Source organism: Haliotis rubra, unplaced genomic scaffold (genome assembly GCF_003918875.1).
Source record: "Haliotis rubra isolate DU_JTF1 unplaced genomic scaffold, ASM391887v1 Scf325, whole genome shotgun sequence".
Lineage (NCBI taxonomy): Eukaryota > Metazoa > Mollusca > Gastropoda > Lepetellida > Haliotidae > Haliotis > Haliotis rubra.
In genome coordinates, this window is record NW_025766997.1 from 258,042 (window position 1) to 282,360 (window position 24,319).

Here is a 24,319-nt window from a genome sequence, read left to right on the forward strand (position 1 = left end):
GTCATTTGAAAACAGATGAGATGACATCGAACATGCGATTTTGGGGGGACGAACGATTTCAAATATTGTTTCTAATAAATAGTTTTCAATTTGCTATCGAGCTCATATCTACCAATAAAAGAATACGAATGTTTGACATCAGAGATATGTTATATTTGGGATTACACTTTCCTAGTAAAGTACAGATTCTAGTACTTTTGTTGGGTTGAGTCCCATCCGGGATTCGAACCCACCTACTAAGAAAGTGTAATCCCAAATATATCATATGTTACATTTCACAGCTTTCTAAATGGCATTGTGTAGTAATCGGAGATATGCTTATCAAATAGGTCAGAACAAACATAACGGTTTATACAGATTCCTAAGATGACTCAATTACGATATTTCCGCTCCACACCGCAAAGCACCGTAACGCAATGCAACGCAACTCAACGCACAACATATAGAACACCGGTACCATACACCACACCACACAACACAATACAATACTTACCACAGAACACAACACCACACATAACACTAGGCCACAACACACCACACCAGTAACAGTCCAATCACAGATTTGAGGGGCGTAGGGGTAGCCTAGTGGTTAAAGCATCCACTCGTCACGTCGAAAACCCGCGTTCGAATCCCCACATGGGCACAATGTGTGAAGCCCATTTCTGGTGTCCCCCGCCGTGATATTGCTGAATATTGCTAAAAGCGGCAATAAACTAAACTGACTCACTCTCTCCAATCACAGATCTTATATACTTGTATACTGTATACATGCCTGTAAATATTAATAAGCATACTTACACCAACGATAATGTATATGTCCACGTGTGTTCGCTTACGATAACCTACCACAGTAAACCAGAGCCAATCGTGGATGCTAAGTAATCTGTCTCGACACATCAACATTCCTACCATAAAGGTTGACCCCTGGCAACACTAACGTCTCCTATCTGTAAATCACGTGATGCTGGAACACGAGTGGGGGGGTTGAATGAACTTTGCTAGAGTGTTTACTTATGGGGTGTCAGGGTAGGGGTAGAGATACCGGGTCAAGAAGCATAACCCACTCTCAGTGTAGTCACCCCCGGGCTGATCAGTCTTTGTATTTGACTACTCAGCCAGGGGACATTTCTGGACCAGGCCGGCGGTCAAACCACTGACCTTCGGCTGTGTGGGAACACGATCTATTCACAAGGCAATGGGTGAGTGAGTGACTATTGCTTAAAGCCGCATCAGCAATTTTGCAGCTATTCACGGCGACCAAGGCAATGAGTGAGTGAGTGTGGTTTTACGCCGCTTTTAGCAATATATACAGAAATATCACGGCGGGGTACACCAAAAATTAGCTTCACACATTGTACCCATGTGGGGATTCGAACCCGGGTTTTCGGCGTAACTGGAGAACGCTTTAAACACAAGGCTATCCCACCGACCCTCAAGGCAATGAAGGTCGTACTCAAGAATCTAACTACAAAGCTGGTATATATAGCGAGTGAGTAGGGTTTTACGCCGCTTTAAGCAATATTCCAACACGATCACGAGAAATCTAAACACATTATACCCATAAGGGGAATCGAGCCCGGGTCTTCAGCATGACGAGCGAGTGCCTTTACAACTAGGCTACCCTACCGCCCCCGGATACGTATATATTGAATGAGAATCAGATCGTTGTATGTTCGACATACATGTAGATGTAACATTTTCTCTTCTCTTCGATGAGAAATGTAAACGTCTTTCACTTCAGCTGAGTCAATGTTGGTTTTACCCGTGAAGATCCGGGTTAGAATTGATCTTCAGTAACCCATGCTTGTCGTAAGAGGCGGGATCGGGTGGTCAGGCTCGCTGACTTGCTTGACACGTCATCGTATCCCAATTGTGTAGATCGATGCTCATGGTGTTGATCACTGGATTGTCTGGTCCAGACTCGATTATTTACAGACGGGCGTCATATAGCTGGAATATCGCTGAGCACGGCGTTAAACAACAAACCAACCAACCAACCACAATATGGCGTTAAACAACAAACCAACCAACCAACCAACCACAATATGGCGCTGGGGATCAAAGTCCATGTGGGAAAATATATTACGTTTGTGTTGTTTTCAAATATACATGAGGGCTAAAGGTTTAAATTTAACAAAACTTTACGTTGGTCTACTCCCATTTGCGAGAACTCCCAGTTGCGAGACTCCCAGTTGTGAGACAGTGGAGAAGGTAAGTAGCAAAGAAAACACACCTTACTCCCCTGTCTGATAGAATGGATTAACCCCAGCTAATTAGAGATTAGCTATTTAACTGAATCTTGTGAAGGTAGCTTAAAAGATAAAGTAATTAACCTACTCAGGTAAATGGCTTTAAAAAATAAACACTTTGTGTAGGTAACTTCGTGATCATTTGAAAGAGAAATTAACGCCTCCGTTTTGTGGGCAGCCTGAGAAAGCGACCAAGGGATGAACCAACATCAACTATGCCGAGCATCTACAACGACGAGGTGACAAAACTTGATGCAGCTGCTGTTTGAACTCTTCCCTCCTTCCCTTCTGTCGAGAGTGCTCTCTATCGACATAGAAGGCACACCACCCCTAAGCTCCTCAGACCAGAGCCGATGTCAACCTCACTGCTCCATGGACGGACACATGCGACGGCAACAGATTTCTGCTGTTCAGCGATGGTGAAGACGACAAGATGGTCGTGTTCTCAACAGATGAACAGCTGCGAGTGCTTCGATCCGCAACAGTTATCTACATGGACGGCACGTTCACAACATGTCCCGACCTCTGGAACCAGCTGTACATCCTCCATGTCAGGAAAGGGATAACGACCTTCCCCTTGGTATACGCCCTGCTCCCTGGGAGGCGCCCCTCGATAGAGGAAACGCGTGTATAGGGAAATAGACAATCGCCTACATAGACTCAAAGATCAACTCGCAGATGGAACGAAAAATCACATGCAGTATCTTGATGCAGTCGGCAAACTGCTGAAAATACGAAAAGTGTCAAAATCTCCAAATATGGACCCATGTAAAAAAGTGTTTTATAATGACACACAAACATCATAATAACGCAAATCATCAAAATGTGTGAATAAAAAATGATAATGAAGTATTTAATGAACTATTTCTTCTGTGTAAATATAATGATAATCTTTTTCAGTATTTCAGTATTTAACTTGTTCTTTATTGAAAACAATAAATGCTCTTCAATGAACAATGTCTTCTGTGTCTCATTAATGAACTATGCCCCCTTGCGGGTACTCTTCAGCAACAGGGCTGTTCCCACTTTCATCGTAGGGATGGGGAAGCACCACCTATGTGCACTGAACCATTAATTAATGTGTCTCACAACTGGGAGTTCTCGCAAATGGGAGGACACCCTTTACGTTAGCTGTTGCGTTTGTCTTCAATTAACATGATGACGAACATGGTCATCATTTCATATTCTGTTTTCTGTTTCATTTCATATTCTGTTTTCTGTTTCCTTTTTGACAGGTGTTTGCGAAGTTGAATAATATCAGTTGCCCATTCTATTCAGATTTGTGTTACAGTTTTCTCACTCTGCTATCTCGCTGCTGCTGCCTGCCGTTCAGCAGGCTGTGTTTATGCTGCAACACAGAGCAATGGTTAAACCTCTTGCCGCTCTTGTCAACCGTATGTGTAGGAGGAGACTATATTTCTCTTAGTACTGGGGATGGGGTGGGTGTGGGTGTCGGTGGGTGGTTGTGAGTGTAGGTGGGTATGAGGACAGAAGGATGAGTGTGTGGGTGGATTTAATGCTTGCATGAATGTACGTATGTATGTATGTATGTATGTATGTATGTATGTATGTATGTATGTATGTATATACATTTGTATGTATGTATGTATGTATGTATGTATGTATGTATGTATGTATGTATGTATGTATGTATGTATGTATGTATGTATGTATGTATGTATGTATGCAAGAATCGGTATGATGTTGCACGTGTGATACATGTGCAATATATATTTTTATCAATCATAAATGTTTTACTGTGTTTTATATCTGTCTCATAGGCCAAATGGCCGGATGCTATGTAAACGTTTTAATCGTGTCATCATGTACTGCTTATTAGCATGTGACACAATAATAAAATATTTTTCTTCTTTCTTCTCTTCTCCTTGATAACTTGTCTGCTCTTGTGCTCTCGCTTTGTGATGGCACAGATCAACGGAATCCACTCAATACATTATCACTCTATCGCCAGTTTTCGTTAATTCCGACTCATAGGGGAGCGGGGGTGAATTTCACAGATAACACATGTTAAATTCCTCGTCAATTGGTCATACAACAGCACTATTTATCACTCATAAAAAAAATGACACCTGTTGACGATAATAAAATAGCGTCCGGCTGTGTCACTGAGTGATCAGGTCAGAATGTGTTACAAGTAATTGGTTTCATTCATAATGTCAGATGCATTTGTTTTTCTGTCTGTAATAAATTACCATTACTGTTTTCGCATTTCTGATTTCTTGCTGTCAAATTTTCATGTCGTAAAGTAGTTAATATGAAATAAGATCCTTAAAACTTTCGATACATTTGTACATATTTGAAATACCCGCCTCCGTGGTGTAGTGGTTAGAGCGTCCGCCCGGAGAGCGGAAGGTCGCGTGTTCGATCCCCGACCGCGTCATACCAAAAGACGTTAAAATATGGTACTTGTTGGTCCCTGCCTGGCGCTCGGCATAAATGGGTACAATAAGGACTGGTCGGCTCGGAGTCAGTATAATGTGTCTGAGTGGGGTGTTCATGCTTCACTGCGGCATGGTATCTCAGTGGGCAAGCACTATAAAACCAGCCTAAGTCTGGGCTAGTACAAGCAGCCGCACATACACATACACACGCATGCACGTCGTCATATGAGCGAAATATTCACCAGCACGACGTTAAACCCAATTTCACCTCACCTCACATATTTGAAATAATCCTAGTTACAGGGAATGCATATAGTGTATGCATATAAAGTTTTAAATGCATTCTTCACATTTGTGGTGATGTATGTATTTTCCTTAATACAATATTCGTTATTGATTACGAAACTCTCAGAAACACAGATGTACTCCTGAAACAGAAATTGTTCTGACGGAAGTTACAAATTGAGCAACATGTTCGAGAACCATTTGACACAAGGGACAATGAATTGCATTTCTATGTTATCCTCAATTCTACCACGTCATTAGTGATAATGTGTAAGACTGATGTGTGATAGTGTTGGGAATTGGTTGAAATCTCACAATTGCTTCATTACCAACGAACAACCATTGACAAAAATTGGTTAGCGTCATTTTTCAGATTTTCCTATCCAGGTTGTTATATCATGAACATAAACTTCCTTGAGTCTTAGAGAAACATTCAGTCATGGCTTTTCAGTTAGTGAAGTGAGTTTTCTAAGAATTAAACACGTTTTCAGGCCCTGGCAACTTCTAAGATATGTTCCATTATAAAGTTTTTCAAAGACTTAAACAGTAGTTCCAAAATCGTTTATGTTCGATCATGAGAAATTGTGATCGACTGCTTGGTCGTTTGGTCACTGCGACCAATCTTCGATTATTTCAATTAATCGGAACACCACAGGTGTGTGAGACTTGTGTAAACTGGCACGACTCCCATGGCCGAAAGCTACAAATACAGAATACGGATGGGACTCCCCCTAAAAGTTCTAGAACATGAGATTGTTGAGAGACATTTAGAAGTTGGTTAATATATAAGACGAGTATATGGATGGCAATTTCTTCTTTACTGTATAACACGACGTTTCTGAGCTACCTCTTGCCCCTTCTTCAGGTGATAAAATTCTAGAAAATGTGTATATACTTCACTGAGAAAGTTTAATCCCAAATATGGCACATGTTAAGTTGTTACATTTTACCACTTCCTGAAAGACATTGTATTCATAGCTGGTATTCGTGCTGATATAGACGTGTCAGAGAGGGGTGGTAGGGTAGCCTAGTGGTTAAAGCGTTCGCTCGTTTGATTCCCCACATGGGTACAATGTGTGAAGCCCATTTCTGGTGTCCCCCGCCGTGATATTGCTGGAATATTGCTAAAAGCGGAGTAAAACCATACTCACTCACTATACTTGCCAGAGAGGCACACAACACAACTAGACTACCAGCCGTCAGTTTCCAGTGTTATGGAAGCTTGATGGCTGAGTGGGTTAGATCGCTGATTGTTTGTGCTGCCACACTCTGACAGCGTGGACGTATCAAGCCCAATATTGGTGTGCCATACCGTGATATTAATCCCGGATGTGCCCACTTTCTAGACGTCATTGTGCATTTACTGAGTGAGTGAGTAAGTTTAGCTTTACGCTGCACTCAGCAATATGCCAGTTATATGGCGGCGATATGTGAATAATCCAGTCTGGACAAGACAATCCAGTGATCAACAGCATGAGCTGGGATACGATGACATGTGTCAGCCAAGTCAGCGAGGCTGACCACCCGATCCCGTTAGTCGCCTCTTACGACAAGCATGGGTTACTGAAGATCAATTCTAATTCTAACTACAAGACATCATCTATTTATATTTATATTCAATAAATGAGGTGAAATTCTGATTACGGGTCCGCAGGACCCCCTTTTGCTGGAGGGAGCCGAAGGGAGATTAATATGCAGGAGAACTCATTTATAATCAAATATAGTGAGTGAGTGAGTGTAGTTTTACGCAGCTTTTAGCAATATTCCAGCAATATCACGGCGGGGGACACCAGAAATGGGTTTCACACATTGCACCCATTCGGGGAATCGAACCCGGGTCTTCGGCGTGACGAGTGAACGCTTTAACCACTGGGCTACCCCACCGCCCCAGTAAAATATAGCGAATAAAGACTACACACATCATCATCATCATAACACTATGACTAACTAAATGAATGTTAGTTTTAATTTAAGACTGAAACACCACGAGCATATGACATTGCAAACACTAAACATTGCAACCGATCGAGAAAGACATGGCGAGATACGTACTGAGACATGACGATATTTACGTTGAATGTCCCACCCTTCTTTGTCCCGCAACCAATCCACCCAATAATACATGGCCGCGTACCTTCAGGCTTGGCCGACTTCAAGGGCTACCCTGCGCACAAAAGGACCTGTTTGACGGCAAAAGGAGGTCTTCGGACCCGGACTTTACCACCACTCTGCCATTAAAAATGTGACTTACATTTATTTATATAGAATATTTGTATGTACAGATTTCAGAATACTGCTGAAGCTTTAAATGAAACCAGGTGGCAAACTAGACAGCGGCCTTGAATATTGGAAGAGAAACTCACTGACTGAGAGAAAAATCCATTATGGCGCCCAGTTGTCTTACTTTTTTTTACCTAAGACCTCTTATGAAAACTGTTGAATGCACTTAAATGTGTATAGGAAATATATCGATGTACCTATGTAATATTAATATGATTTCGTTTCTTTAGGGTTTCTTTTACTAAAGATATATAATTTAAATGAAAACACGCCCACCACCCCGCCACCCCGTCCCTGTATCACGAAGAAATCTTTTCACTACACCATTTGCATGACCTATTTATTAACTTAGTGAAGGCAGGACAGATACAGATAGGTTCCCTTGTTGTAGCTGAAGTAAGCTCTACCTGGGCTTCGGCATTTACGTGCGTGACTGAAAGTGTTTGCACAGCTCGTCCTCGAAAACTGTGCACAACCATCTCATATATCTCTTCGATATATGCTTTGCTTTCAATTTGCGACGACCTGAATATTACCTCGGGTAAGCCTAGTCCGCTAGATAATTGACCAGCCTACCCTCGGGGAGGCCAATACCAGCCCTCATGTGTGTGCATGTTGAACTGGATCTAGCTAGGAGGTTACACATTCTCATGTACAGGTGAATACCTGGCGAACGAGTGTATTGACTTACACGCTCTAAGGAATAACACCACTGCCCGGTAAATGTTCTCATAATGATTATTCTATGTAAATCAGAACTGCAAAGTACAAAGAACACAGTATAAAGTATAAAGTACAACACTTGCATTTGTGGAACAGCATAGTGGAGATACCCGACGTGAACAAATATGTCCGCGGTATTAGAAGAAAATGTATCTTCAGGGTAGGTATAGATAAATCAGTGGAACATAACGCCATGTGTGCCACTAACATACGCTGTAACTATTTTGAACATATTTTAAATCGTCGCGATCATGAAAGTGATTTGTAGTCAAATATGATAAAAGCAATATGCTAACTATTACGGGCTCTCTTCAAAGGGCCCAACGTATGAAGTGATAGCGATTCCATCATCAGTGTAAGGTTAGACCGTCAAAAGTATCGGTACATACCAACTCCAGAATGACTTGATTCAATGTGTTGAAAGGATTGAAGGGGGTATCCGGTGTGTGCTGTGAAAAGACTTGACTACCTTTGAGGGAATATCAACCCTGATAACCGCCAGGCTTGAACTGCGCATGAAGGTGAACACCACGTGACGTCGTTTGGTTGTAATGAGGCATGCGCTGTAGTTTGCACGTAGTCTACGATTGGTTTGTTTGGGTGGCCGGTCGTTCAACGCCGTTCAATATTCCAGCTATGTGCAGTGTGCGAGGAGCACTGTATTGTGGCTATTGATTGACGCCGTGCTTTATTAGTTATTACATGGCTGTTCAGTTTATTGTTAATCAATAACTTACTTTTACAATTTTACATTGCTTCAAACACAGGATTCAGTCAAAATTCATATTAAGGGACCGTTCATAATTTATGGCTGGGGGTGGGGCGGGGTGTGTGTGATGATGATGATTTTAAGGGGGGATCACCCATTTTGTTCTGGGGAGGTGTGTTGCGGTCGGTATAGTCTGTCTCACAGTCCCTGAACCACAGTAATTTTCCTACTGCCAAGCTCTCTCTGCAGTGCTAAAGCCCTAAATAAAGCAAGTCTAGATTTCCTCAGGTTCAGGCTGAATCTCTGGTCTCCCTAGGGCTCCTTTTCAATATAAATGGGCTTGTTTGTTACTATCAAAATAATATATATTCAGAGACTAAGCCTTAGTCTAGGGTCTGTACAATCCCCAATATGTAAAATCAAGACAATATGTAAAAACTAACACAATATGTAACAACTTAACGCAAAACGTAAAAAATAACGCAATATGTAAAATATTAACGCACTATGTAAAAAATGTCTTTAACGCAAAAAGTACAACACCTAACGCAAAATGTAAAAACAATTTTTAAGGTAATATTTCTTTGTTTTAACCTTTCTATCCTTTGTTATATTAAAATCAAAATCTTTCACTTCGACACAACAACTACTTTCCACCAAATTTTGGTTTACAGTTAGAAATAGATAATCAAGGGGGCAAATAATAAAATTAATCTAGTTTCAGCCAATTGCAGAGGTTTAGCCGATGAAAGTAAACGCAAAGAAATTATGAATATATACAGAAAAAAGAAATTCTCTATCATATGTTTACAAGATATACATGTTTCTATAGACCATGAAAATATCCTGAAAAATGAATGGGGTTTCGATTGAGTTATTGCTCCTTTCAAGTCAAATGCAAGAGGAGTTTTACGTCGCATGTGACCTTTAGGCTATGAGGAATACACAAAAGGAGTCGCCAAACTAAAACACAATATATTCAAGATTGATTTTGCTTTTTACATTTTTATCATTTTAAAAATTATCGTTATTTTTGCTACAGTCGAAAATATTGATCTTGACTTCGTTGTGTACTGGTCACCGTAAAACACAACTTTGCAGATTCTGATACCTTTCGGTATGGACTTACCGAAACAAATCGTCAAAAATGCAAATTCAACTTATAAAGTTGAAAAATAACGCGATGAAAAAAAACGCGCGAAATCGGAGTTCAAACGTTTCACTAAATTTCCCCCGGCTTTTCTGGGGAAAACGGGTTTCAACAGCTGGGCTGCGCTCATAGCATGTGCGCAGTGAAATAGGTTCGCGCAGCTTGGAAGCGGGTTGTCCGGTGAATACTCGGTGAATGCTTTGGTGTGAGCTATTTTTCTAATGTTTTGTTGATATCTCACAGGCGCGAGCTTTTTATATCTTATGACAGTAAATTAACTGTTTATATAATTTCATTTGTCTATTTCACCACACGTTCTTCTTACCGAGTCACTTTCTCAGTTCGATACTTAAAAGCAACCGGTTAACGTGCACTCACCAGTATGTAGATACTAGTCCATATACGTCTATATATTTGGTCTTATAATCCTAATTAGTTTATTATCATACTTGTATGCATTTTGAAACTAAATAAAAAGCAGACGATCTGCTGATACTTATAGCATTACAGCATTTATAACAGGACGGTAATATCTAGACAGTTTATAGTTTGCCAATGTGAATCATAATTCGCACACACGCCCTAGTGTATGTCTCATTACACGTCACGACGAAAACAACGATTCTGTTCAATGCTACGACAAATGAATAAAAACAAAATGCAAATATTAAAATTAAAACAGATTAAAGTTATAGGAACAATGTCAGGCTATTACCTTGTTCGAGGAATGTATCCATCAATATCCACAAAAACGAGTGATATGCCATTCATCTGCAGCTGTTCCAAGTAATGTGTCTTTTAACAGTCTAGTATACGAAAAAGTGATATATCGTTTCAAAAAATTGTAATTTAGTTAGCCAATAATGAGCAATCAATCACTGTATTGGCGGTTAATCCTTTGAAAGAAGGACGTTGTTTTTACGCAGACACAGACACGAAAGAGTGTATTCAGTATAGATTAGTAAATCTACATACATAAACACTACATTTTGACAAATCCGCTGTGTAAGACAAAAGTAATTAATCAATCAGCGTGTTATCGGTTAATCCTTTGATCGATGTTTATAATGTTGAATATTTACTCCAGACAAAAGAAATGCCAAATGGGAACCTTTGTCGGGTCATCTAAGTGGTGTTACCACTAATTATACCTGTTATAAATTCATTAACTGGCCATCAAGTGAATGATGACAAATAACATGTGTAGGTTTATACCTCCTAACACGGGTTACCTTGAAAGTTATCTATTACACCTCCCATTAAATGTACGCATTTGGCTTACCTCTATTATAACTTGTTACCTTAAACTTTCAATAGAAACAGGTAGATGGTATAATAATATTAAAGAAGAAAGATTATGTACATTGTGTAAGAACACAATAGGAGATGAACTTCACTTCATGTTATATTGTTCATGTTTAAGTAATGTAAGAAATTCATTCCTACCAAACTATTATTGTAATTATCCATCATTAGATAAATTTATATCCCTCATGTCTTGTACGCATAAAGCGCTATTGTTAAAAGTAAGCAACTATGTGAAAACCGGACTACGTATGCTCCCATGAAACAAATCTGTACATTTGTATTTTTCTCTGTCACTATTGCGTGATCTTCATGAGAATAAACCATTCATTCGTTACAACGAGGGAGTACAATTGCTGTATTGTGAAAACTTATGGGCCGAAACTGTTTTGAGAATACAAACAGAACTTCATTGTTGCATAAGAAATACATATAAGCATTTTCTGTGTGCTAAAACTGTATGTACCTAGTTACAATGTACCTAAGTAAAATTTCAGATTCTTCTAGCAATGGCAAAATAGGGTTGTTTAGTTTACCGATTCAAATAAATCAAATGTCAATTTTTAATATCATACGTAAAAGACGTCATAGTTTTACATGACATGATTAAATATCGAGGTAAAAAAACACAGAAATGGGATCAATTTGGATCAGTCATTATACAAATAGGGCCTAACGATACCAAGCGATTTTGACAGAATCGTCTATGAAAACAAGTTGTAACTCGGAAACTAGGCAAAGCAGGAGACAAAATTATATGACAGTAGATTGTGAGAACATATAGCTTTCATTTTCCACAACAGTTGTCACGATTTCAGGTTTATACAAACCTATAAACAAGATAATTTACCCCCTGAAATGTAGATGAATTCTGCATCAACCCTCATATCTATTCCTCATATGACGTCACAGAGACGCGCCGCTCTGATTGGTTGAAATTTCGTTCGCGGGTGAGAATTGTGCACTGTTGTCAAAAAGGTCGATTTAAGTTGATTAAAGATCGAAGTGAGTAGTTTTAATGACGGGGTTTCATTTATAGCGATGCCAGTTAGTGATTTATGTATTTGTACCCCCCTAGAGTATATGTGATCTTTAATGTATTGTATAAGATTGTAAGTACTTGTATTACTAACAGGATTAAGAAGACACTTGATTATCTCATTAACGAAAACCAAACGGGTTTCATCCCAGGAAGATGTATAACAGAAAATATCCGACTCCTCTACGACATCATGTTCGAAACTAAAATATATAAAAAAAAAGGTCTATTAATCCTGATTGATTTTGAAAAAGCCTTTGACACCGTCTCCAAGAATTTTATTACGATGGTACTGGATAAGTTCGGGTTTGGGTGTAACATACAGAAATGGGTAAATATATTGATATCAAATGCTTCTTCATGTATTACTTGCTCTTTTTCCCCCAGTGGAACTTGAAACAGAGTGACATGCCACCCATTATATCATTTCATTACAAAACTGTGTCTACAGATTGTTTCATACAAAGTGTATCCAAGTGAAGTGAATATAAAAAAAAATAATTAAAAAAAAAAATGTAAAAATTTAACCCAATATGTAAAATCCACTTTTAGGTTTGAATGCTAGGGGTGGCATCAGTTTTGTACATATGTATTAGGGGGTGTCATTCACATTGCACATGCTTCTCCACAAAATCAAAACTATCTGGCGTACGCTTTGATGTGGATCATCTTGTATTTAGAAGCTTTGGGGGGTTGAAGGGGGTCTGGCGTCTTCTACATTCAGTCGTTGAACTCATTATCTGCATATATCATTTGAGGTTTTAATTACAAGTTGTGTGATTAGATTTGCTTGTTGTTTTTATTTTATTTTTTTAATCTGTTTTGAGGGGGCATTTATTTCTGCAGTAAAACGGTGGTTGGTTTATAATCGAGCCTGCACTATGACATTATGATGGGTTGGTTGAATAGTTGATTGGTTGGATGGTTTTATGTTTAGTATATATATTCCTCTATATGGCGGCGATCTTTATATAGCCGAGTCTGAACCAGACGATCCAGTGATCAACAGCATGAGCATCAATCTACGCAATTGGGATACAATGACATGTGAAATAAAGGACAAAGCAATGGCCATAACAAGCCCCAGTCACTTAAATGCTCTTTCGCATTATAACCTGCGTAATAAATTTGGAGGCCAAATGAGTCCTGCATTTCAAATGTTGGTCATTTGGCCTTAAATGATACGCCTAGTGGTTAAAGCGTTCGCTGGTCACGCTGAAGACCCGGGTTCGATTCCCCACATGGGTACAATGGGTGAAGCCCATTTCGGGTGTCCCTCGCCGTGATATTGCCGTAATATTGCTAAAAGCGGTGTAAAACTAAACTCACTCACTCATACAATCGGAAAAAAGTTTTGTGTCGTGTCGTGATACTGGGGTAACCCAGTAGTTAAAGCGTTGGCTCGTCACACGAAGACCCTGGTTCGATTCCCCACTTGAATTGGGTACAAAGTGTGAAGCCCATTTCTGAAAGTGACGGGATATTGCTAAAAGAGGCGTAAAAACTCACCCACTCACTCGCTCTTACGCAATGGTAGCGTTGCATTAGCTAGATTTAGATGAGGCGTCCCACATACTAGTATTCAACTGGAGACATATCAGTATGACCTACCAGTCGAGCAACGCATCTGTCCTTCATGAACAAATAACCCTGTGGTGCAGAAAGTATGCGTCTTTATTAAGTTTACGGTTTAAGTGGATCTGCGGTTTTATCGTGAATGTTTAGCATGATTTCAAATACTTGTTTATCTTTTCTCTTATCTGACATACAGTTGGTAGACTTGTTTAATGTCCAACGAAGACATGTGTATAAACATTTCCAAAACCCCTTTATTGTATTTAATGATGGGAATTTATGTAGCCTGTTCATCAAATTTGGTGATTTGTATACTGCAGATATTAAACATATATGTACGACTCCACCCTCCAGTCCCCGTCCCCTAGCCCCCGTCCCCGTAGCCCCCTGTTGTTACAAGCTACTATTTAGTACCTATAGCCCCTCGCTTGGCTTTCGGCATTAATGGGTACAACAAGGACTGGTCGGCTCGGAGTCAGTATAATGTGTCTTCACTGAAGCGTGGTATCTCAGTGGGCTAGCACTATAAAACCAGCTTCAGTCTGGGCTAGTACAGGCAGCCGCACCTACACATACACACGCATGCACGTCGTCATATGAGCGACATATTCTCCAGCGCGACGTTAAACCCAATTTCACCTCACCTCACTTCGCCTGGCTGTTCTGTTAGCTGTACTCACTCCCCTGTAACTGGATAAACTGCTACTATTAATTAACTCGTTAGGTCAGGCGTTGGTTGTGAGTAGGTAACTACCGGTACTTGGTATAGATAATAGAGAATCACGGCTCAGTGATCATTATTGATCAGTAGATGATCACTGTTGCTAATAATTGACAAAACAAATATGAAGATTCTATGTTTATTAACATTCCCAAATATATAAATTCAGGTCTTGACACATTGTCTGAATGCAGAGTCAGATCAGTTTTTCTACGCAACATACAAATTGTCCATCATATGTCTAATTGCACACAGGTATGAGTTAAGATTCCTCTACCTACATATTGCTTCCTACGTTTGGGAGCAGACTGTCCACGCTTAAGTGGCAAAACATTTCTTCCTGATCTGTGCTCCATCACCACACAAAATGACTGTATTACCCATATTTACTGACGTTTCATCCGGCAGCCATATGAACAACGTTTGAAATCTACGTATCATCTGGCTGTCAGATTTACACACGTTTAAAGGGGTGTTAAAATAAACGAACACTCAACTCTGCATTTACATCTATTTCACAGGTGTGTAAATCTGGCCATTGTTTTCGTGAGTTTTCTAGCATGTGTAACATATGCAAATGCTGTGATTGTAGGACATGCATTTCAATACCTTTGAAATCTCGTATGACCAGGGTTAGGTTTGAAATATATTTAGTACATGCGTAAATGGTTGGTAATGGGTAAATAAAGTGTTACAAGATTGACACTACTTTAACATGTATTTCAATGGTTCTGTCATATAACGGTGTATTCCCCTCCAAGAGTGATACGATGAGTTTTCCATTACAGGGCGTTTGTTTCGGTTTTAGAGTATATTGTTGCAGTTTTAGAAGGGTTTTTTCCTATTTTGGTGATTTTTGTTCTGTTTTGGTGTATATGAGTTTTGATGATTTATTCACCGTTTGTATGGTAGGCCTGATGGTGTCTGTTTGAAAGGTTCAGATATCGGGTTTATGGGCTAGAGCGATATATATGTTAGGGAGTGTGTGTGCATGTGTGTGAAAGGGAGAGGGTGTGGAATGGGGTAGGCCTAGGGTGGGGCGATGGGTTGGTGGCGTTGGGTCGGTGTTGGGTCGGTGTTGGGTCGGTGTCAGTACTGATAAGTCTTTCTGATCAGTAGGTAATATCGTTTATACTTGTTGTAAATGGAAATTACATTACAGTTTAAATAACTGACCTAAGGTACACTTGTTATATATGCCTAATTTTAGGTCCCTAAATTTAGTGCTCACTTGTATGAGTTATCCGACTGATCATAACTTCACGAATTTCATTATCTATACTTTCAAAAATGATGATTACAATGGATTAATGATTCCCGGTGTAATATACTGTTTTAAATGTGTAAACATGCACATACTTGGTATGACCTCTTTTTAATTCGGAATACAGATATTATCCCATACGGATGTTTTCTCAAATTTCAGTTACCCGACGGAATATAATGTACACCTATTTTTATTCCATCTCTTTGGTAGATTATAGAAACTTCTAGAGTTGCAATTAGTTCATAAACTTAGACAACTAAGCAGTTTCGATAATTATATTGAAAGCTGACTACCCGACAGCATTTATGTTCCCCATGCGTTTTCATTTTTGCATTTTGCTGTCTCATTTGTTATACATTATACAATTATGTTAATCATTTTGGCATCCCAATATCATGGAATATAATGTGTACTTATTAATCTATCAAAGTACCGACACGTATTATCTGTATGATTTACTGTTATTGGGTGGAACTGTTAAAAGTACCTTCGTACAGAATTTCCAGAAAATAGGAACTGTAAATTGCTAAATAAATGGAAAACTAAATTGGGTAAAGATTGCAAACAATTATTATTCATATACAAGTTTTAAATTATCAGTGTGCAGATCATGTCACTAACATAACAACTGAAGGATATATGGTGACAAAACCGGATTCAATCTTGAATGTATAATAAATGTGCCAATGTATATTCTTTAACTGTATCAAGGAATGATGGGGTACTCTCGTGGTCAGGTCAAAAGCAGGTGTTTGATTCCCGACATGGGCACATTAAGACTGACGCTTAGTGTCTTTAAAATATATTATTTTGATAAAAGGCAAAGAACTTAATTTCAATGGGAAAAAAGACCAAGTAATTTGGAAGATTCACAGACTAACAACATCTATATTGGGGCTTCAGTATTTCTTTACAGTATTTTCTTCTAGACATATATAGAAACGCTTTATAACCAGTAGGCTACCCCATTGGCCCGCCTGACATTAAGAGGACAAGACAATAGTCAATATCTGAATGAGATATCAATGATAAAATGTGACTTGGTATCTAAGGTGGCCAGCACTGTTATACTGGACCAGCACAAGTAGCCAACACACACAACAATTTCACTACCGGAATATTGTGAAACGTTAAACCCTATTTAACCTCACCAATGTGTTCTAGGTGTTTTCTATACTGTGAATAAAAAAGTCAAGCGCCACCCGGTATGATTTGCCAATCTAGGTTGTCTTATACGAAATCTTTCAGAATAAAACACCTTTCATTATTTGGTTTAGTACTTTTATTTTAGAAACAAAACCATTATGGAAATTATCTTTTACTTTAAACAGGATGTGTGCGCTTTTGGAAAACATGCATTTTGTTTTCCTCAAAAAGGTTACCTTCTTTTGAAAAGTGAAAATCAGAAAAGACTGTTATATGGTCACATGATTGTCATTTTTGACAAGTGAAACCTAAGTTTAATAGTGTTGTATAAGCAAAATAGGAATAGTTATTTTGCTTTAAAAAGCAGTGCCATCATATCTTTAACAGTATTTCCTTTAATTGTAAATACAAATGATTATGATATCTCTAAATCAGTTACCAGATGAACCTTCTCTAAATATGGATTGGTCTTCCCAATTATTTTAGCCTAACATTTCCACAGCTTCACATCTTAGTTTTGGAATAGGCTGGCGCTTAACTATTTATTCACGGTATATGTATCAGCATGACATCTAAAATCATTACATTAAATACATTTAAATTATTCAACATATATCCGAGTACTTTTGACCTTTTGTAACATATCATTGTTTTAATTAAAAGTAGTATAAATATATCAAATCCTTAATTCTCTTGAATATACTTTCAAAGCATTTAACACTACTTGCGTATTTCCGTCATATGATGAAGACAATACACTAACAACGAATACAGACTTCACACTTACATGGTTCATCTGATGTGTTTGTCATGCGTAGGTAAGAAGATTGGACATCTTATTTAAAAAGGAAATATCAAAGGTTTAGTTACTCTGCATGTGATAAACAAGGAAGGTTTATTTTAAATTATCACTACCAACTGCCTGTATGGAGGAATGTTTCGTGAGTTAAGCTGACACATCATAGACGGTTGTTTCAGTTTCTACACGCGCTGAAAACTTCCCGGTCCGGGTACTGTAAGTGTTATGTCCGCCGCAACAACCATGATATCACAAGCAAACAGTATCACACCACAGTCCGTCATGTCGTTGCGAGGATTAAAGATTGAGATTAAAAATTGAGATGACCCCCCGGGGGACTCACAATGCTTCACAATACAAGATTTATTGTACTGTGTGTCACGCCCGATATATTCCCAAACATAACAGGGCGGTGGGTTAGCCTAGTGGTTAAAGCGTTCTCACGTCACGCCGAAGACCTGGGTTCGATTCCCACATGGGTAGAGTGTGTGAAGCCCATTTCTGGTGTCCCCCGCCGTAAAACCAAACTCATTCACTCATCCAAACACAACCGATGTTGACCACTTTCTGAAAGGCGTTCTGCATTCACAGCAGACAGTAGGTACGAACAAAGATTTCAAATATGTTGCTGAACATTGTATGTAAAAACACAAAATATAGTGTTCGTGATGACTCATTCCACTCGCTCGTTCACTCACTGACTCACTACGCTCAACTCCGATCAACCTCACTCAACCCACCCCACCCCGATCTGACCACCCCACCAACCTACCCTACCTAGCACCAACCTACCCTACCTAGCTCATCCCGCCCCATCCCACCACCCTGGCCTTCAGAACCTCACTCACATCAACCCACCCAGCCCCACTCACATCAACCCACCCAGCCCCACTCACACTCACCCACCACCCAGCCCCACTCACACCAACCCACCCAGGACCACTCACAACCCACCACCCAGCCCCACTCACATCAACCCTCCCTGCTCCCACTCACATCCATCCACCGAGCCCTACTCACTCACCCACCCAGCCCCACCACAACCCACCCCCACCCACACCCAGCCCCCACCCACCCAACCCACTCAGCCCCACTCACACCAACCCACCCAGGACCACTCACAACCCACCACCCAGCCCCACTCACATCAACCCTCCCAGTCCCACTCACATCCATCCACCGAGCCCCACTCACATCAACCCACCCAGCCCCACTCACACCAACCCACCCAGGACCACTCACAACCCACCACCCAGCCCCACTCACACCACCAACCCACCCAGCCCCACTCACACCAACCCACCCAGCCCCCACTCACATCAACCCACAAGTCCCACCACTCCCATCCCCCAACCAGCCCCACTCACATCAACCCACCCAGTCCCACTCACATCCCACCACAGCCCCACCACTCACACCCAACCTCACTCACACCCACCCACCCACCCAGCCCACTCAACCCTCACCAGCCCCACTCACATCAACCCACACAGCCCCACTCACATCAACCCACCCAGCCCCACTCACACCAACCACCCAGCCCCACTTACGCCAACCCACCACGCTCCACTCACACCAACCCACCCAGCCCCACTCACACCAACCCTCCCAGCCCCACTCACATCCCACCACCCAGCCCAATCACTCCAACCCACCTAGCCCCACTCACATCAACCCTCACATCCCCACTCACATCCCACCACCCAACCCTACTCACATCAACCCTCCCAGCCCCACTCACTTCATACCACACAGCCCCACTCACATCCATTCACCCAGCCCCACTCACACCATACCGGCTCCACCGGACATTCACACCACGCCTCACCACGCCACACCACGCCTCACCACGCCACACCAATAATACAATAATACCGGGAGAAGCGCCTCGCGAAACTCACAGGCCCTATTACTAAAAGCGGCGTAAAACCATACTCACTCACTCACTCACAACACAACACCCTCAAACTCACACAAATGAACATTTTCCGTTTCCCTTTACATTGTCAGCAGTTGGGCAAATCTGTTAGTATGCCGAGTCACATCGCACTCACCACGTGCCAAATGTATTACCTTCACACAATCAACCGGGTCCTGGGTTGCTGTGGATTCTGTTTGTGCAAGGTCATAAATATTTTCGTCATGTATACGTGATACCAGTCACTGGTCTGATTAAGGGTTAGGGGCGTTGGAGTAGCCTAGTGGTTAAAGCGTTCGCCGGGTTCGATTCCCCACATGGGCACAATGTGTGAAGCCCATTTATGGTGTCCTTCGCCGTGATATTGCCAGAATATTGCTAAAATCGGCGTAAATCTAGAGTCCCTCACTCACTCTGATTACGGGAAATAACCACGGCACAATACCCTGACCTTATGTTAAACTGTCATAAGGAAGAGCCCAACTTGCTCTTTCCCGGTTCAGTTGCATATAAATCATTGTTGCCTTATTTTCATTGCTGGAGAGCCAACTCGATGAAGTCACGAACAGGATGTAAATACTACAAACCCTTTATTTGTGCTGATACATATTAATCACATTTTACATTGAAATCTCCGTGTTAAGAAAGTAGTTATCTGTTGTGAAACTATCGTGATTTTCACACGAGGCATGATACATCCTCAAACTGCTGTAACTCTTAAAGTGTTGGGAGCGGTGGGGTAGCCGAGTGGTTAAAGCGTCCGCTCGTCACGCCGAAGGCCCGGGTTCGATTCCCCACATGGGTACAATGTGTGAAGCCCATTTCGGGTGTCCTCCGCCGTGATATTGCTGGAATATTGCTAAAAGCGGCATAAAAATTAACTCACGCACTCACTTAAAGTGTTGCACGAGCTATACCACCCGACAAACTTCAACCTCCACTGTGGATTTGACCGAACACTTACTAACGTTATCAAAACGGTACATAGCTGGCACAACTTGGCGCCCGTAAATAAATTACCGTCAAACTTCAGTGGATATTTTCTTTTGTCCGGTACTTTACACGCGACTTATTCCGGTGGTATACGAATACAATGGCAGACCTTCATTACCGCCGCGATGTACATGAAGCTGGAGATAACATAGATAAAGTAGGCTTACTTCTAATGAAACCTTTACTTACTTGTCATGTTTACAATCTAAATCCTTCATTAAAAGGCATTGAATAAACCCCACTCACTAACGCATGTGATAAAAGTACATTAGTAGATAGATAGGTAGAAGATATTTTATTCCAGTGTCACATGCTCTACAATAAAATCATTAATAAAAGTACATAAAATATATAAATATATACATAAAGTGAGCATCCGGCCATCACGGCCTACGAGACACTAATTATTGTCATTAAAATACACATTATATGATGCATAAAATAAGAGGGAGTGAATGGGGTGATCTGTGGGGGCGAGAGAACGCGACTAGGGTTTAATATTTTGTCTACGTCTAAACATTTGAGTTATAAGTGAAGTAAGCGGCTTGTATGATTCACTTGAGGACATTAGATAGATAAGCTGGGTAACTGGTCTGAGCTGGATGATTATTTTCAGCCAAAGTTCATAACTAAGTGTGAACATAACGGGCAAACGACGAGAAAATGAACCTCGTCTTCTACACTGTGAGTATTACGGCAGTGACAATTTCTCTCTTCTAAAGCAACCTTGGAACGAGCAAACCTTCTTAACTCTACATGTAAGGGGAGGGTCCCACAATGCAATTTACAGATGACTGCGTTGATATCGATCCATGGTAGAACTTACATATGGCTCGGTACTGAGATTATGCCATTTGGCTGGCCTATATCGTTCCATAATTGAGTAAGCCATTCTTGATCATCAAATATTAATAAACAAGACTTTGCTATCTGAAATTCGGATTGGGAAATAGTTGAAAGACTAGACACTGGAAGATTCCATGCAGAGACTAACTTAAGAACTTTGTTATTCCACGAAGTTTTAAATTTAAAAGAATTTACATGGATAAGTCTAGTTTGGTCAACTACGTAGCTTACGCCAAAATCTTAGAATTTCAATCCATTGTTTAGTTAGCGAAGACGTCCATTTCCATCTCGCCCCGCACTGCTAAGTTTGGGGTTTTACTCCCTACCGATAAAGAGAAGCGTCAGGCGCGGTTAATTAAGTGAAATACGTGTTATTATCTTATATCTATTATGTGACAGGGTGGTTAAAAATGGCCGTCCGTCATGCAACCAGCCAGGGTTCGATACCGTAAAATGTGTGAAGTCCATTGATGGGCTCTGCGCCATCTCGCACGCGCACGCACGCACACGCAAACTAACTTAAGAAAGGCAGCACACTACATTATCAGTCTGCTCCTCTGAGATCGCTCTGTAAACAATATCGGGTTAGAATTGATATTCAGTAACCCATGCTTGTCGTAAGAGGCGACTAACGGGATCGGGTGGTCAGGCTCGCTGACTTGGTTGACACTTGTTATCGGTTCCCAATTGCGCAGATCGATGCTCATGCTATTGATCACTGGATTGTCTGGTCCAGACTCGATTATTTACAGACCGCCGCCATATAGCTGGAATATTGCTGAGTGCGGCGTAAAACTAAACTCACTCATTCACTGTAAACAATATATACTATTATGAAGTTTGAAAGTCATTTTGGTTTAAACATATTTTATTATTATTTATGAAAATGAATTGGGATTGGTGAAGTATTACTGCTTAAGTTAACACCGCTCCCATGCAACATAAATTATAAAATGAAATGGAGGATGTGACGTCATCGATATTGACTATTGCATAAATATAGTTTTAAGTACATATAAATATATACAGATTACATCAAATACAACTATTCTCCAAGTAGTCATAATTAGAGACTTACAGTTGTGTGTGTCTAACAATCTATTGTAGGAATATAAATCAATCACGAGAAGGTTGAGTTAATTTCAGAATTTCCCTGTGAAAATTTGAAGGTTGTGTCTTGATGATATAATCGTGGACGGATTCAACTATATTCTGGTTTACACAAGGAGTAAATTCTTTGTTTCCGTTCAAAAAATTATCCAGGTTATAATGGCTAGTTGATATCCACAAGAGCAACATGCACTGTCTATTAAATGTCTGTTATACTTATCGGCGTTTGGGTCGCTAGATCCGAGCCTGAGGCAGCAATAAAAAATTTGACAAAAACAAGAGCCATAATTAAGATCAATATAAATCTTGTTTTCGTTTTTTTGTAATTAGGTTTCAAAATTCTTTGAGACTGCATGACTCTTTGGAATTTGGTAGGGCATTCCATAAAATTATTGTGTCGGGTAGAAAGGGTTTGGCATAAGGGGCATTTCGACTGTAAATTTCAGAGTTATTTCAGAGTTATTTCTTAAACCTATAGCTTGTAGTTTCGGAGACGGAGTAAATCTGAGTAGGTAAATTAATGTCTCTTTGATCACGAAGTTACCTACACAAAGTGTTTAATTATTAAAATCATTTACCTGAGTATGTTCATCAATATATCTTATAAAGTTTCATTAAGTTACCTCCACAAGATTCAGTTACATATCAAATCAGTAATTAGCTAGGGTGAATCCATTCTATCAGACAGGGGAGTATGGTGTGTTTTCGTTGTTAATTACCTACTCCACTGTCTCATAACTGGGAGTTCTCACAAATGGGAGTAGACCGTTAATCCAGTTACAGGGGAGTGACGGCAGCTAGCAGAACAGCCTGTTGAGGGACTAGAGGTACTAATTAGTGGCTTGTAACAAAAGGGGGCAAGGGGCATGATGGCTAGAGGAATGATGCCATATGTACCTTAAAATTCGATGATAAGTAGTTTTTTGTAATATATATCAAACATATTAAAGTCTCATATAATCTATAAGAATGGACTGTGTTTTACTGCACTGAACAGTGACCTACATACGATATTTGTCTGTTTATTTGACCGTTCGCCTTGCACGTGGTTTACATGTATATTGTGAGAGGAATAAAGAGATTGTGACGTCTTTTAATCAGTACAAATCCGCATATCCCGTGGGCCTGACGGCTGTCACAGGATATTAATTAGCATCAGATTGTCAGCTGACCATTTACAAGGAGGCGATATGGGCCCTTTCACAGTTTAATTACTTCCCTTGCTCGCTATATCCTAACACTGATCACCAAGGTAAACAAACTGGCACTTAACGTGTAGATAAGTTTCAGGGCTTCCTATCTCATAGCAGACAATATGCAGATAATATCTTTGTAGGATGGTATGAGCTATATCAGTTATACACCGAATTTTAATGTGTTAAGGTTAACTCGAGGTAAAAGATTGGTCCTTGAGATTTCCTGATAAAGTCATCTTTTTCCGGTTTTGTCGAAAGTTTGATGACTCGAATAATTTAGGTAGCCCCCTTCAACTTAAAAACAACGGTGTTAGACAAAAATGAACAGAACTCTGATGGCAAGCTTATCAAATTCATTGTGTACCCCACATCCCCATTGCTCTTCAAATGAAAGCGACAAAACCCTTTCCATAATCATAAGGAAGTTAAACGTAAGGTCCATTGCACAATTCGGACTCAAAAGCACGCCTTTATGAATTACTATTCATAGGTTAGTAAACTGATACCCTGGTTTTCCCGAAAACGTGACCGAGTAACATGATACACACCAAATACACATATGACGCACCTTGAGCTGTTCAAACTTGGGAACGCCCTCCACATGCC